Source organism: Syzygium oleosum, unplaced genomic scaffold (assembly GCF_021117445.2).
Source record: "Syzygium oleosum isolate NSW1041296 unplaced genomic scaffold, Sole_v2.1 Sole_v2.27, whole genome shotgun sequence".
In the NCBI taxonomy this organism is placed as follows: Eukaryota; Viridiplantae; Streptophyta; class Magnoliopsida; order Myrtales; family Myrtaceae; genus Syzygium; species Syzygium oleosum.
Genome location: NW_026607511.1, coordinates 953,891 through 970,296, shown reverse-complemented (window position 1 = coordinate 970,296; position 16,406 = coordinate 953,891).

The window sequence follows — 16,406 nt, the reverse complement described above, 5'->3', positions numbered from 1 at the left end:
ATTCTATAGAATTATTTTACAAGAGATTTGGCAGAAATTACTTATAATTTTGTTTATGAAAATTATTTAAGTAGTCTTAAACTTATCGCACTTTTATCAATTCAAACCTAAATATTTTAATTATACCAACTGAGTTCTAAACCTTTTCACATTTTATCAATTGAGTCCATCCAGCCAATTTTAGTCGGAAATCACTGACGTGGACGAAAGCTATCCTACGTGGCACGATCAACGATAACGTGGATATTTTAAATAAAATTTTAATATTTTTCAATTTTTTTATTTTTCTTTTCTTTTTCATTTTTTTTCTTTTCTTCTCTTTTCATTCTTTACTTTTTTTCTTTTTCCCTCCACCGGCCATCGCTGGGCCTCGTCGATGGCAGGCGGAGGTCATCGACCTTGGGTGAGGGCCGCCCTTGCCTGGGCTAGCAAGAGCTATCCTTGTCGGCCCCTAGCGAGGGCAACTCTTGCCCTGGCGCAATCTGGTGAGGGCGACCCTCGCCCAAGCAAGGGCTGCCCTCACAAGGACAAGCATGGAAATCCCTCACCCGAGGCCGGCGAAGGCGGCCCTTGACTAAGGCCGGCGACCTCCGTGGGCCATCGACGAAGCCCAACAATGGCCGGTGGAGGGAAAAAGTGAAAAAAAGAAGAAGAAAAAAGTAAAGAAGGAAAAGAGAAGAAATTAAAAAATGAAAAAGAAAAGAAATTTGAAAAAAAAAATTCAAAAAAATATTAAAAGTCCACGTTAGCGCCGGCTGTCCTACGCTGGCCGTGCCACGTAGGACGGCCGGCATCCAGGTCATCAACTTCTAGCCAAAATTGACTGGATTGACTCAATTGACAAAACGTGAAAATGTTTAAGACTCAACTGGCAAAAGCATAATAAGTTTAAAACTTTTCGGATAATTTTCCCATTATGTTGTAACAATGCGACAATATTTACATGATACAATATGGATCTCTCGTGGATTGTTAATATGTGATTAATTTGATCAAACCAACTCAAAATGATTCTTCCGTAAATCACGATCTTAGCTTGTTTATTCACTTTCATTTTCTTTTATTTTATTATTGATGCACAACATATTCATTTCATGACCTGAACCGTTCGGGTCGACCCGTGTTAAGCACCATACACACATTAGAATTAAGGCTGGACAAGGAACCTTGGGACAAGGGCTGGTATTGCGGGGTCTAATATATTTTTCTAATACAATAATTAATCAAACTAAGTAAAAACCTGTCTATATAAGAAGAATTATGCCAATTGACAACCTTATATATATTACAAATGGATGATTATACAAATGGATGTCCTTCAATGGCCCGCAGGTTTCAGCTTTTGAGATAACTACAGTCGTGGAAGAAGGGGCACGGCGTGCTTTGACTTCCCTTAAATGCCTGTTCATCAAATTGCTAAAAAATTCATTATCAAAGATTAAAAAAAATGCTAAATAATTCAATCTGAAATGTGTTAAAAAAGAAAGAAAGAAAGAGCCACCCATGTCAGGTAATCACCATAATACAATGGGCAAACATTGCATAAACTAACTTAATAGATCAAGTCAATCATATTTCAAGAATCTATAGAACTCAGATCGGATCCTCGAAAAAAGACAAGTTCCGATTTTTCTTTTCGCCAACTCTTATTTGGCCCGGAACTACCTATTGTTCTAGTGATTTGCCCTCTTAAGTTGAAGTATTACCCCCTTTACATGACAATACCAATTTGAGTTATTAACCAATTTTTTTGTTGATGAAGCCATCGACTAGTTTAACATTACTTGCTTTTATTTGAGCCACTCACTAAATTCTATTTGATCGATTCAAAATTATTATTAACTGCTCTAAAAATTTACCAATTCTTGTTGAAGTGACCAACTTTTGATAAAGTATTAAATATAATTTTATTATGTTGGGTGACTCAAAATAAAGTGGTAATTTCGTAATAAGAGTTGATAAATTCAATAGGAGTTGGTAAAGTATTGAAAAATTGGTAATTCGGAAACAACTTAGTCAACATTGATAAGTGAGTCAAAATCAATAACCTAAAAAGCTAGTAACTGAGAAAAAAAATAGCAATAAATACTTAAATATAGTTGATAGTTTGATATAAGAGTTGGTAAAATCAATACAAGTTAGCACTTATTAGAAAAGTTGTAATTCAACACGAACTAATCAACATCTGCAAGTGGCTCAAATGAGAGTCGTAACTAGTTGATAAGTAACTCACATAAAGTTGATAATTAGATATAAAATTCGGTAACTTCAATAAAATTCTTATATTATTAGAGAAGGTCATAATTCATAATCGATCGAATAAATATTGATACGTGACTCAAATAAGTGTTGGAAATCTAAAGATAAACACATATTGTAGAAGCATAAGCTTTTCTTGTATTTGTGTTTCCACACAAAACATTCTCCAAGCAATGTTGATCTTGACCTGCTAGCTATCTAAACCTTTTATGCTTGTACCATGCTATTGCAATAGCATACAAGACAATCGTCCCGACCGTGCATCTGCCTGCCATCCAGAGGAAATTGTTGATTGTTGAATTTGGAGGGTGGAAGAATGCGATTCTGATGTTCATGCTGAATATTCCGGTCACGACGATGTACATGGTGATGAATAGTGTCACCGTCGATATCACCACTCCCATTTGCAGCAGATTGTTTTGCTTGTCATCCAACATTATGTTCACATAGTCCTCCGTGTCTTGAATGTATTCCCTTAGCTTTCAACAGAGACAAGATGAAAATGTTTGTAAGGAATCAAATGAGATTCGTCGTTGTCGAATTCTTATGTTTATTTACTTTTGAAGGATATTAACTTTGGTAAAAAAATATCCCTTCGAAGAATTGCTGTCGTGAGGAAACTAGTATTTTTCTTCTGGATTGGGGAGATGAATCTTTGTATGAAGCTAATCTACTATCCATCAATTATAAAATAACTCTATTTCTTTCTCTCCGGCACGCCTCTGTGCATGGTTAGTGATATTTTTTCTCAACATTGTTGCGGAAGCTAAACAATCGAACGATAAAATTGACAGAATAAGAAAATAAATCGGGCACCAGATTTATATGGTTCGGTCGTAGTGACCGACGTCCATGAGGAGAGCAGCACGGAATTCCACTAAAGATCAAGCAATACAATGGAGATTACAACTACACTCGAGTCACTCAAATACTCTAAGTGTTTCCCAAGCCCCAATTATACCCAATAACTCACGCAGTGTTTAGCCTCATAATTCCTCACGAAATAATCTCTCAATCTCATGAATGACTTATACACAAATTCTTACCACAAGAATTTAATCTGCTTCAACACTAACTTCATGGATGTAATTCACGAATTCCCTCTGCACGTCTTCGCACACCAAGCACTCGCAAACCAGCGGCGCTTCAAGAAGTCTTCTTCATCAACAATAGCGCACCGAGACCTCTGTGCGGCCAAAAACAGAACAGCCCGTATTTATGCTTAGGTTCCACGGTCAATGTGGACTCCATGCAAATATACTTATTTCCTTTTCCGAATCCAACTTTCTCTGACACACGTGGCAAGAAGTCCACAATTTCCTCTTTCACAGTCAAAGTCTTCTAGGCCAACCTTGGACTCAATCCTACTGATTTCTTCCCGACTTCGATAGATAATCGTTATCTTTTATTTTGCACCCATGTTGACCGAGTCAAAGAAGAGGACTCGCTTGGACTTTCCTTTTCTTGTTTTGTTTGGAATCCTTGAGCAACGAAACTTTTACAACGAAAAGGAAACTCTGGATTTCCATGGCTTATATTTGGACGTCCACAAATACTAATTCATCACGGGTCGGGTTTCGTTCACGTGCTCAAACTCGAGACATATTTTAACAATCTCCACCTTGGCTCGATGTTTGAGCCAAGTCACAATCGCTTTGGTAGAATCCGAATTTCGCTACTACTCTCCCACAGCCCTCGATGGGCTCAACCGCCACAGATGTCTTTCAAGTCCAAATCTCGCTTGAACTTCGCCATAGCCGTGGACCTCATCAGAACACTCACTCTACATGCACCTTTAACCGCTCCACAAGGATTTTCCGATACAATCTCCTTAACCGCAGATAAAGCAAAACCATCGTTGCATCCATATCTGTCAGGAGATTGAATACGCACCTTGTCAATATCACCAGTTACAGCAACTGTTGGCTCAATAGACTCCACCTCGCTACAAGCACCATCCGTGTCGATTATTTCGCTAATACCCGCTACCTCAGGAGTTTCTGGTTGCAACTTTACCTCAAGCTGAACACCGTCCAGATCCGTATGAACACTGCTATTAACACTCCTAGCCAGAAGTACTGAAGACTCATCAAATGTAAATTCTCTGCTGATAATAGGTGAATTTAATTCCGGGCACCACAATCGATAGCCCCGCTCACCTTGTGTATAACCTAGGAACATGCACTTCAAATATTCTAATAACAGAATAATCAGCAACGTTACCTGACCACACTTCTTCGGGAGTCCGACATCTAATCGCAGTCGATGGGGATCTATTCTTCAGGTAGCTTGCCGTACTAAGCGCATCCGCCAGGAATCTCCTAGCTATACCAGTACTAGAGATCGTTTTATGGGCCGTCTCTAGTAATGTTTTGCTCATCAACTCTGCAACATATTGTGGTTCATTGGCACTAGTGCGGTGTTTCACTATGCCTTCCTTCATGCAGAATTCGTTTAATAGCTTCGAGCAAAACTCCATACTACTATCAGTCTGCACTTGCTTGATCATTTTACCAGTCTCCTTTTCGATCAAAGCCTTTAATCGCATGATCCTGACAACAGCATCAAACTTGTGCCTAAGCACAAACACCCACGTCTTCTTCGAGTAGTCATCAATAACTATTAGCATAAATCTAGCACTCTTCCTCGAAGGAAATTACGACAACCTGCGAACATCTAAGTGAATTAATTCTGCAATATCCGTGGTTTCTCTGACAGTCGTCGTACTGAACTACACTTTCCGCCGTTGATCTAAATCACAGCACCTGCATACATTCAGTTCATTAGGCACATAACCACATAGCAAATTCCTTTCACTTAGAACCTTCAGGCTTCTCTCGCTAATATGCCCCAAACGCATATGCCACAATTCAGACTCTCGAACCGATGCATCCGACGTCTCCGCAGCGAATTCCATCATTGTCTCATCTTGAAACTCATACATGCCACTATGCTTGATTCCTTTCATTATCATCATGGCACCTCGAAGAACTTTTAGAACTCCACATTCTGAATAATACCGATACCCAGCTGAATCTAGGACACTCAAGGAAATCAGATTTTTCTTCAACTCTGAAACATGCCTCACTCCAGTCAATGTCCACACAATACCATCATGCATTCTGATTCTGACATCACCAACACCTACAACATCGCATTCAGCGTTGTTCCCCAACTGCACTTTACTACTATCCGTGTACTGATAAGTAGTAAACCAATTCCTGTTTGGTGTAGCATGAAAAGAACAACCATAATCCATAATCCATCCGCCAAACGACGAATTATCAGTGACAGACAAGACATAATCAGCATTATCCGAATTACCATCAGCTATAACTGCAACATCATCCGCAGGATCAACTCTAATTCCCTTACCCTTGTCGTTCTTCAGCTTAAGGCAATCCCTTCTAAGATGCCCCCTCTTGCCACAACTCCAGCAGACAATACCACCAGTCCTAGACTGACTTTGTCTATTCGAGTTCATACTATTCCTGCTAATACGTGTACCAGTTCTTCTTCTATTTTCACCTATTAAAGCAGCAGATACATGTTCGCCAGATTCTCTTCTACGAATGTCTTCACTCAGAATTAAATCTTGAACACCATCAAACGTCAAACTTGTTGACCTAGAGGAATTACTAACAGCAGTAACAGTAGTATTCCAACTATCAGGCAATGAGGATAATAGAATCAAAGCACGTACCTCATCTTCAAAGTCAATCTCAACTGAACTTAATTGATTAACGATCACATTAAATTCATTAATATGATCAGCAACCAATGCACCTTCGCTCATCTTCAAGTTAAACAGACGTCGTATCAAATAGACTTTGTTGATCGTAGAGGGCTTCTCGTACATGTCCGACAGGGCTTTCATTAAACCCGCAGTGGTTGTCTCTTTCACGATGTTAAACGTGACGTTACGTGCCAACGTCAGCCGAATAACACCCAAAGCTCGTCTATCCAGCAATTCCCAATCAGCTTGCTTCATCGTCTCTGGCTTATCCCCAGACAAGGGCAAGTGCAGTTTCATTTGATATAGATGATCCTCAATCTGCATCTTCCAGAAACCAAAGTCCTGCCCATCAAATCTGTCGATTCTCACTTTTCCTTCTTCTGTCGCCATCGATTCTCTTTAACTCAGCCAAGCCAAGCTCTGATACCAATTGTTGCGGAAGCCAAGCGATCGAACAATAAAATTGATAGAATAAGAAAATAAATCGGACACCAGATTTACGTGGTTCGGTCGTAGTGACCTACGTCCACGGGGAGAGCAGCACGGAATTCCACTTTAGATCAAGTGATACGACGGAAATTACAACCACACTCGAGTCACTCAAATACTCTAAGTGTTTCCCAAGCCCCAATTACACCCAATAACTCACGCAGTATTTAGCCTCACAATTCCTCACGAAATAATCTCTCAATCTCATGAATGAATTATACACAAATTCTTACCACAAGAATTTAATCTGCTTCAACACTAACTTCATGGATGTAATTCACGAATTCCCTCTGCACGTCTTCGCACACCAAGCACTCGCAAACCAGCGGCGCTTCAAGAAGTCTTCTTCATCAACAATAGCGCACCAAGACCTCTGTGCGGCCAAAAACAGAACAGCCCGTATTTATGCTTAGGTTCCACGGTCAATGTGGACTCCATGCAAATATACTTATTTCCTTTTCCGAATCCAACTTTCTCTGACACACGTGGCAAGAAGTCCACAATTTCCTCTTTCACAGTCAAAGTCTTCTAGGCCAACCTTGGACTCAATCCTACTGATTTCTTCCCGACTTCGATAGATAATCGTTATCTTTTATTTTGCACCCATGTTGACCGAGTCAAAGAAGAGGACTCGCTTGGACTTTCCTTTTCTTGTTTTGTTTGGAATCCTTGAGCAACGAAACTTTTACACCGAAAAGGAAACTCTGGATTTCCATGGCTTATATTTAGACGTCCACAAATACTAATTCATCACAGGTCGGGTTTCGTTCACGTGCTCAAACTCGAGACATCTCTCTCTCTGTGGCATGCCTTTGTGCATGGTTAGTGATATTTTTTCTCAACATTTCGGAATATCTTGCTTGTACAGTAGTTGTTGCTGATGGAACACGCATCCTTTGGAGATCAATGGAATGCCACATTTTCTCTTGCTGAGGACGATCATACACTTGCAAATGCCCTCAGATTTACCTTGAATCAAGAGTGAGTACTACATTACTGTACTTGGTGCTATTTGTCAGATCTTTACATAGTAGGATCATCCATCCATTAATCGTTTTGGTCTGTATCAGCATGTAAGTGTTAAACATCAGGAGCAGGGATGTTATTAAGCAGTAAACTTTCTAGCGGGAAGAATTTTAATTGGATAGTTATTACGTATGAGTTTTTGCCTATTGTTATTGTCGCGACCTCCCCGAACCAGCCCCGCCGCCTAAGGGGTTAGGCTAATGGATTACTAAGTTAAACCTAGCTCGAGCTCTCCCAAGCCCATACCAATTCGCGACTTAAGTTTAAGTTGTTAACATGCAAATCAATTTCATCTAGGAGTCGCCACTAATCGGTTTGTGGTGGGTCGATTAGGCACCCAAGTAAAGCATGAGAGAAATGCTTCACTTCTACGAACCAGAGATTCAATGGGTATAGGGACTTGGTTACACTAATTGACAAACTAGTGTCATTTCGGTACCTAACCTTATTCAATTACCGCCTAACGTGTTCTCACTAACTGGGAGTCTCAAAATTCCATCCCTAATCAAGCTAAGGGAAGCAACCGTCAATACCTGAACCTAACATGCATGGTCAATCACGTTCGAGGTTAAATTAAACACGCAATTTAAAGTGCGTGAACCAAATAATGTGCAATCAAACATGACACTAATCACACGATAGGGCAAGAAAAGCCAATTTCAAAGCCCAAATAATTTTTTGATTTTTCGAAAAAAAAATTTAAATTTTTTTAAATATTAAAATAATAAAATAATATTAAAATAAAGTAATATAATATAAAGAGGGACCCGGGTTGGATCTTCACATCCGACCTGGATCGGGACTGACCTGGGCACGCCGGCCCGGGTTTCATTTATTAAGCCCGGTCTGGCAAATTAAAAAAAGGAAAAAGGACCCAGCCCGAAAAACTTTTTTTTTTTTTTGTTAAAAGGAACAAAAGCCCAGCCCAACAAGAAATAAAACTACCAAAATCCTAAATACGCCGGCCCACTACCTATTCCAGCCCACTTGAACAAAACCCTAGAGTCAAACCCTACCTGGTTTCGACCCGTTCGCCCGACCCGACCGCGAGCCGCCGACCCGACTTGCTGGAAACCCTAGTGGCCGCAACCCGCTTGTCCGACCCGACTCGCCCGAACGCTGGCCGCCGCTCCGTCATGGAGTGCGTGCTCGGCCTTCATGGCCGGGATTGTAGCTAGCCACCGCCCGCCGGAACCTGGCCTCCACGGTCAGGGTTTCCGGTCCGGCGGCCGAGCATCCACCGAGCTTCAGCCTCCACCCGCCGAGCCTCGGGCTTCGTAGTCGAGAAACTCAGCCCCGCGATCGGGCCCGTGCCCGACCGCCGCCTGCCAACCTGACCAGCCGCATCACCGCCACGGTGACTAGCGATTGACCGAGACCATCCAAACCCCGACGAGGGACTAGCTGGTCACGGACCAGCCAAATCCCGGCGAGGGATCGGCTTTCCATTTCCTCCCACGGTCACGCCCGAACCGCCGCCCAAACCGCGAGCCTCTTTAGCCCGCGACACACACCACCGTGCCTACCTCGACCAGCCCTAACGCCGGCCCAAGGAAAACCACACAAGTCAGTCATTCCAGAAATGCAATCAAACAAAGACGAACTCGGGAAACTCGATTTAGGCATAACGTCAAACAGTTGGAACGCGCGACGAAAACGAGGGATTTTAGGCTTGATCGAGGCTCAAAATAGACCAAAATTAACAACATAAGACACACGGGGAAGCAGGAGCAAGCATGAGGTATCACGAACCGGAACTCGCGCGAACCGGACGGCCAGTGAGCCCAAAAAAATAAGGGATGCAACAGAATAAGGGAAGGAGGGGCGATCGCTGCGGCTCTCCCTATCCGGCTCGGCGGCGACGAACTGGGGCGAATGTGATAGATCGGACTTCGTCCGGTCGCCCCGCACGCCTCTGATGTGACATCCTAAATTTCGACCCACTTGGTATTTATGAAATGCGTAATTTCAATAACGCACTTGTAGTAAATCTCGCCCAGACTTGATCACTCTTGGGACACTAAAAAGTAGGGAAAGGCTAATTAGGAATCTAGATTCGTGCGACCATAGAACCTGACCATGGACTGACTTTAAACCATAAGGATTGTCGAGGTGATATTTTGGGCTAATATAGACCGATCTAAGGATGGTTATGGATCGATTTGCGAATGTCGTATAATTGGATCGTGGGTGATTCCGCCTCGCTAGAATACGAAATTAGCGAACGATCTCAAACCTATTCCAAACGATCGCGTTCTTTAGAACTAGTGATTGATCTTCGCAATTACATGACAATCGAGGTCACCATGGCTCAAGTGAACTTAAACGTGGCTCGATTTAGTATCGACCACGGGTCGAATGTACAAATTTTCCCGAAAGCCACCCGTTAGTTTGAGATAAGCTCAAGTCGTGTTTATTTGAGTTTGGCCATTAAATAGAGACTGAGTTTGGGTATCGAAAATTTTGAAAGTCATGACAGAGTAATTGGACGACATCGATATTAATGTGGTCAGCCTTGGATTTGTCCGGATTCGTCAGAAAACTGAAATTTTGACAGGAAGTGGAAAATGACCGTTTTGCCCTTGGGATTTTGTAAAGACCAAGTGTAAAACGAGTAGGGCATTTTGGTCATTTCATACCAATTTTAAAGATAAAATTTTTTTGAAGATTTTGCCCCTGCACTTTTTGTGAAATTCCAATTTTACCCTTGGATATTTTTGGTGGGGATCGATCTGGGCCGTCGGATGGAAAGTAGAGAGAAAGGCAAGATGGCAATTTCACCTTGGGAAGACTTTGACTAGCCTATTTATTCTCTCTCTCTCTCTCTCTCTCTCTCTCTCTCTCTCTCTCTCTCTCTCTCTCTCATTTTTCTCACGCCTCACCTCTATTCCTCTCTACCTCTCTCGGCCGATTGCCCTTCCCCCTCTCTCCCTCACGTGAAAGTGGCCAGCCGGCGATGCCTTTGGCCGCCGCCGCACGTCCGTCCGCCGTTCGTCCGTCCGTGGTCGCCGTGAGGTCGTCGGCGCCCCTCGCCGCTCGTTGACGCCACCGTTGCTGTTTTTCCCTTGTTCTGACACCCTTGGTTGCTAAATCTAGTTTAGGACTCCGGGTAAGTTATATCCTAAACCTCGCCTAAGATAACGGGTAATTTCGGGTTTGTTCGGGGCTGTTTTAGCGAGTTTTAGGGGTTATTCGTGGAGAAATTGGTGGACTGAGTTGGCTGAGTTGTTTGGGTGGATTTGTGATAATTTTAGAGGTGGAATTGAGGTTAGAATTGATTAAGTTGGTGATCGGGATGACTATGAGTTATTATCGGGACTTATTGCATGAAAAACAGGCTTAAATGTGGCGTTTTAGTGATTTTTCGATGGTGGTTGAATTAATGTGCATATCGTGGATGAATTGTGGCGTGCTTATGTTTGAGTTACTATATGTGGTGAATCAGGATTTGTGGCATGAGTGCGACACCCTTGAATAGTGAAAATTGGCCTAGAATATGAAAATTGTGTTAAATTGAGCTTGTGCAAGTGGAATTGATGAATTTGTGGGTTAATGTGGCTTGTTGGTGATTTGAATACTTTGGGTGTCGTGTACAAGTTGATCGTGTGAGGTTGATATGTGATTGGGTGCCCGAGGTGTTGCTCGACTGTTAAATACCCTAAGGCGTTTTTACGCGGGGTCCAGATAATAAATGGAAAATGTGTGCACGTGTGATAACATAATCTCTAATGCGTGTTACGCGGGTTGTGTTATAAAAAGGGAGATGGTGTTGCGCTTGAGGCGTGTACGTTTACGCGGGCTAGAGACACCGAGCCTGAGGCGTGTTGACGCGGGCTAAAGAAGTGTTGTTTAACCTGATTCATGTTTACGTGGATTGTGTTATAAAAAGGGAGATGGTGTTGCGCCTGAGGCGTGTACGTTAACGGGGGCTAGAGACACCGAGCCTGAGGCGTGTTGACGCGGGCTATAGAAGTGTTGTTGGAACTGAGGCGTGTTTACGCTTGTCAGAAATGAATTGGATGTGTGTGCTCGAGTGAAATGGGAATCGTATGATGTTGTGTTTGTTATGCGAATGTGGGCATGAATATGGTTTGATTGGTTTTATTTAGTGCAACATGGTATCGGTTTCTAGTAATAATGTTTGAATTCGCATGTACGATTTCGTGCGTATCAAGGTGAGCTATTTGTGCCTGCTTTTGTACTGGCTTGATAGTTGTGTGATTTGTGTGCTCGAACATGCCTAGAGATACGTGTTAGCCTAGGTGGGGTTTAGGGTTCGCTTATTGAGACTTGTCTCATAGTTGTATAATTAACATTTTCAGAACCCCGGTCTGGACCATGAATCCTCCATTGCCACCGCCTCAGCGTTTTGGCATATCTATGCATACCGATCATGCAGTAGTAGAGTACCCTATAGATAACAATATGGCTTGGATTAAGCACACCACAGTAGTCTGGGTAGATATAGGACAACCCCTTTGGCAAGCCCATAGTTATACAGCCCAGTGCTTCCGGGAGGGTATGGACGAGTTCGGTCCGGTTCGTGGTTTCGATGTCCCTTTCGATGGATCGGGAGATTGGGATCCATCGGCTATACCTCCTTCTGTTGGTGCGATGACCAACCTCGACACTAGTTTAGCACAGTCAGGTTTTCAACCCGTACTTGCCGAACCCGAACCCACGGTGGAACCTCGACACTAGTTTAGCACAGTCAGGTTTTCAACCCGTACTTGCCGAACCCGAACCCACGGTGGCTGAGTCTGAACCGGAGCCAGAAGAGTCACAAGCAGGGCACGATCCGATGGACATGGATTTAGGAGAAGAGCCTGAGGAGGAACCCGAAGAAGAACCTGAGGAAGAACCCGAGGAGGAATCGAAAGAAGAGCCAGAGGAAGAACCCGAGGACGAACTGGAGGAAAAGCCACCGATTGATGTTCCAGACGATTCTGATGATGAGCCGATAAAGATTGAGGCGGATTCTAAGTCTTCAGAGGAGCAAGTGGATCAGGGGGAGTCAGATTCAGGTTCTGGAGAGACCGACTCAAAGTGGACGCCGTCTAGAGGGCGTAGGGGTTAGTTAGAGGTAAGGTAACCCTTTTTGAAGTGCCCTTTTTGGAGTTAGTATATACCCAGACTACTGGTCCCTTTTGATGTTGGTGGTGTGAACTTTAGAAGCCCGGTATGCGTGTATTGTATGCTTATTGTAAATAGTATGTAATGTTATAAGTTTGACTTGGTAATGAATGTATATTCTCCCTATTACCCCTTTCTAAATATTATCTGGGTGTATGTTTGCTTCCGCTAGTGCTTTATCTCAGTGTGTGTGGGGTCGGCGACATCCTGGGACATCGTGATATTCGACTAAAGAGGGATGTCACGAGCTCGAGGGGGTTTGGGGCGTGACATCCCTGTTGGTTTGGTATCAGAGCAAGGTCAGCTCGATCCAAGTTGGTCGAAGCCTGGAGTGATAAGGAGCGGAGACCCCGGGGTAGTTATTTAGGGAGACTTTAGTGAGTCATAGGTATGTCTAGCGCTACACGTATCTCTGGATTATTTGTTGTGATTGATGGGTGAATTGAGTGCTTTAACGGTTGAGTTGCAGGTGCGTCTGGACCTAAGGTAAGTGCACGAACCCTATTGATTGTGATCACGTGTTGTGGTGGTTGATTGCTTGTTAAGTAAATTATCGAGATAATTCACTGCCTAGGACTATAGACTAGTGTAGTAGACCTAGGTCTCTAATTCCTGAGTGGAATTATAGCAAGTAGATGAGTGATAGAAAACTGTGAGGATGAGTTCGAGAGGTAGAGGGACAAGAGGCCAATCAAGTTCGCAAGCCCAACCTGTGGGAGATCCGAGAATGGATGCGGTCATGAGAACCCTAGAAGAGATTGGAAATCTGATGAGACGGCAGGCTCAGGAATGAGTTGCCATTATTGCTCGAGCTGCTGAGGCTGCTGCAGCCACTGCCATCAATGGTAACAATGAGAATCAAGGGCAAGGGCAGGTGAATGTGAATCGTCAGATGCATCAGTTGGTAGAGCAGTTCTTAAAATTAAAGCCCCCTAAGTTTGATGGTAAAGGCGACCTTGAGGCTGCATCTCTTTGGGTAGAGGAATTAGAAAAGGCCTTTGAGGTACTAGGGTGCACCGAAGAAGAGAAGGTAACCCTAGCGGTGTACCAGTTCTAAGGAAACGCAAGTGATTGGTGGAAAGTCACCAGAGGAAGGGTGTTCCCTGCTGGTGGCGCCCAGACTTGGGCGATGTTTGTGGAAGTCTTTAATGGTAAGTACTTTTCTGAGAGTGCCTGGGAATGAAAATTGGCTGAATTCATGAGATTGCGTCAGGGACAAATGTCTGAGGATCAGTACGAGGCAAAATTTTTTAGATTATCCAAGTTTGCCCCGAGAATGGTGGAAGATCCATAGGATAAGGCCCGAAGGTTTCGAGATGGGTTGAAACCGAACCTTCGTAGTCAGATGGTATCATTGAACTTAAGAGATTATAATGAGATTTATGAGCAGGCCCAGGCGATTAAGCGTGACTTAGCGGATAGAGCCGCTGCTTCTGGATCGAGATATGCTCCGGCTAGGGACAATTGTAATCTCGGGAAGAGACTGATGTCGGGGAATCAGCGTTTTATTCATTCCGTTAAGAGGAACATCGGTAAGCCGAATCGTTTTCAGAATGGCTCGTGTCGTCTGTGTGGACAAAGGCATGGTAATGGACCTTGCCCAAATAGAGGTGGAGCTTGTTTTGAATGTGGCGGAAGGGGCCATCACATAAGAAATTGCCCCAACCTCAGACAGACTCAGCCGCCTGTACAGTTACAGTCGCCCCGGCAAGGAAATCGAATTGGAGCTGCCCCTTCGACTAATCAGAATAGGCCGGCAGCCTAAGGATGAGTATATGCCATGGCGAGAAAGGAAGCTGAGGACGTGCCAGGCGTAGTCACAAGTACGGTCTCTCTCTGTGATCATGCTGCACATGCTTTATTTGATCCAGGGGCGTCACATTCGTTTGTGTCTGAGCAATTCATTAGATTGACTGGGATAGAACCAAGACCGCTTGATGTTGTGCTATATGTTGCTACACCGTTGAATGATAAAGTGCTAGTTTTACTAGGATGTTTGGATTGCAAAATTGTGATTGGTGATGTAGAAGAAAGAATAGATTTGGCTGTTCTACCTATGTTTGATTTCGATGTGATTGTTGGTATGGATTAGTTGACTAGGTAGAAGGCTGTAATGGATTGTAGTAGCAGGGTGATCCAATTAATCCAGTTAGACATCCTAGATTCGAATTTGTGGGAAATCAAGGAGGAACCTCGATTCCCTGGATTTCGTCACTGGAAGTGACTAAGTTGTTGGACGAAGGGTGCGAAGGGTTTTTAGCGACAGTAGTTGATTCGACAATTGAGGAACCAAGGCTAGAGGATATAGCCGGAGTGTGCAACTTTCCCGATGTCGTTCCTCAGGAACTACCAGGATTACCACCAGAAAGAAAAATAGAGTTTGTAATCGAGTTGGCCCCTGGGACAGAGCCAATTTCGAAAGCATCCTATAGGATGTCACTATCTGAGTTAAAAGAATTGAAAGTTCAGATGCAAGAATTGTTGGACAAAGGTTTTATTCGTCCAAGTGCGTCCCCATGGGGAGTGCCGGTGTTGTTTGTAAGGAAGAAAGATGGGTCGTTGAGGTTGTGTATCGATTATAGGCAGTTGAATCAAGTGACCATCAAGAATAAATATCCCCTGCTAAGGATAGATGATATTTTTGATCAGTTACAAGGGGCTTCGGTATTTTCTAAGATTGATTTGAGGACGGGATATCATCAGTTGAGGATTAGGAAGGAGGACATACCGAAAACGACATTCAGAACGAGGTATGAGCATTATGAGTTTACAGTAATGCCGTTCGGATTGACTAACGCCCCTGCTGCCTTTATGGATTTAATGAATTGAGTGTTTAAGGAATTCTTGGATCAATTTGTGATAGTTTTCATAGACGACATACTGGTGTACTCGAAGAGCCCGGAAGAGCATGATATACATTTAAATAAAGTTCTACGTACCTTAAGAGAACATGTATTGTACGTCAAGTTTAGTAAGTGCGAGTTCTGGCTCAATCGAGTAGCATTTCTTGGACACGTAATCTCTGGGGAAGGAATCTCAGTAGATCCAGCAAAGATTGAAGCTGTAATGAAGTGGCCGAGACCAATGACGGTAATAGAGGTTCGAAGCTTTTTGGGTTTGGCAGGAGATTACCGACGTTTCGTGGAAGGGTTTTCAGCAATAGCAACACCGTTGACACATTTGTTGAAAAAGGAAACAAGGTTTGAATGGACCGATAAATGTGAAAGGAGTTTTCAAGAACTAAAGCATAGATTGACAACGGCGCCGGTGTTGACTATTCCATCAGGACCAGGAGGATATGAATATAGTGATGCGTCGTTAAAAGGACTGGGGTGTGTACTCATGCAAAATGGACGAGTAGTGGCCTATGCATCAAGACAGTTAAGACTGCATGAGTTGAACTATCTATTTTCTCAAAAGGAGCTTAACATGAGATAGCGTCGTTGGATGGAGTTACTTAAGGACTACGATTGTGATATTTTGTATCATCTCGGAAAGGCCAATCGGGTAGCTGACGCGTTAAGTCGGAAGTCGAGCATCGCATACTTGTTAGTTAAGGAATGGACCTTGTTGGAAAAGGTGCGAGACTTAGAATTTAGACTCAAAGTAAGTCAAGTCTCGAGTTTACTAGCCACACTAAGGATCGAACCAGAAATTCAAACTAAGATCAAGGCCTTACAATCTATGAATCAAGAAATTCAGAAGATTCTAGATATGGACGCTACTAAGAGGAAAGCAGACTTTCAAGTATCCGAAGACGAGA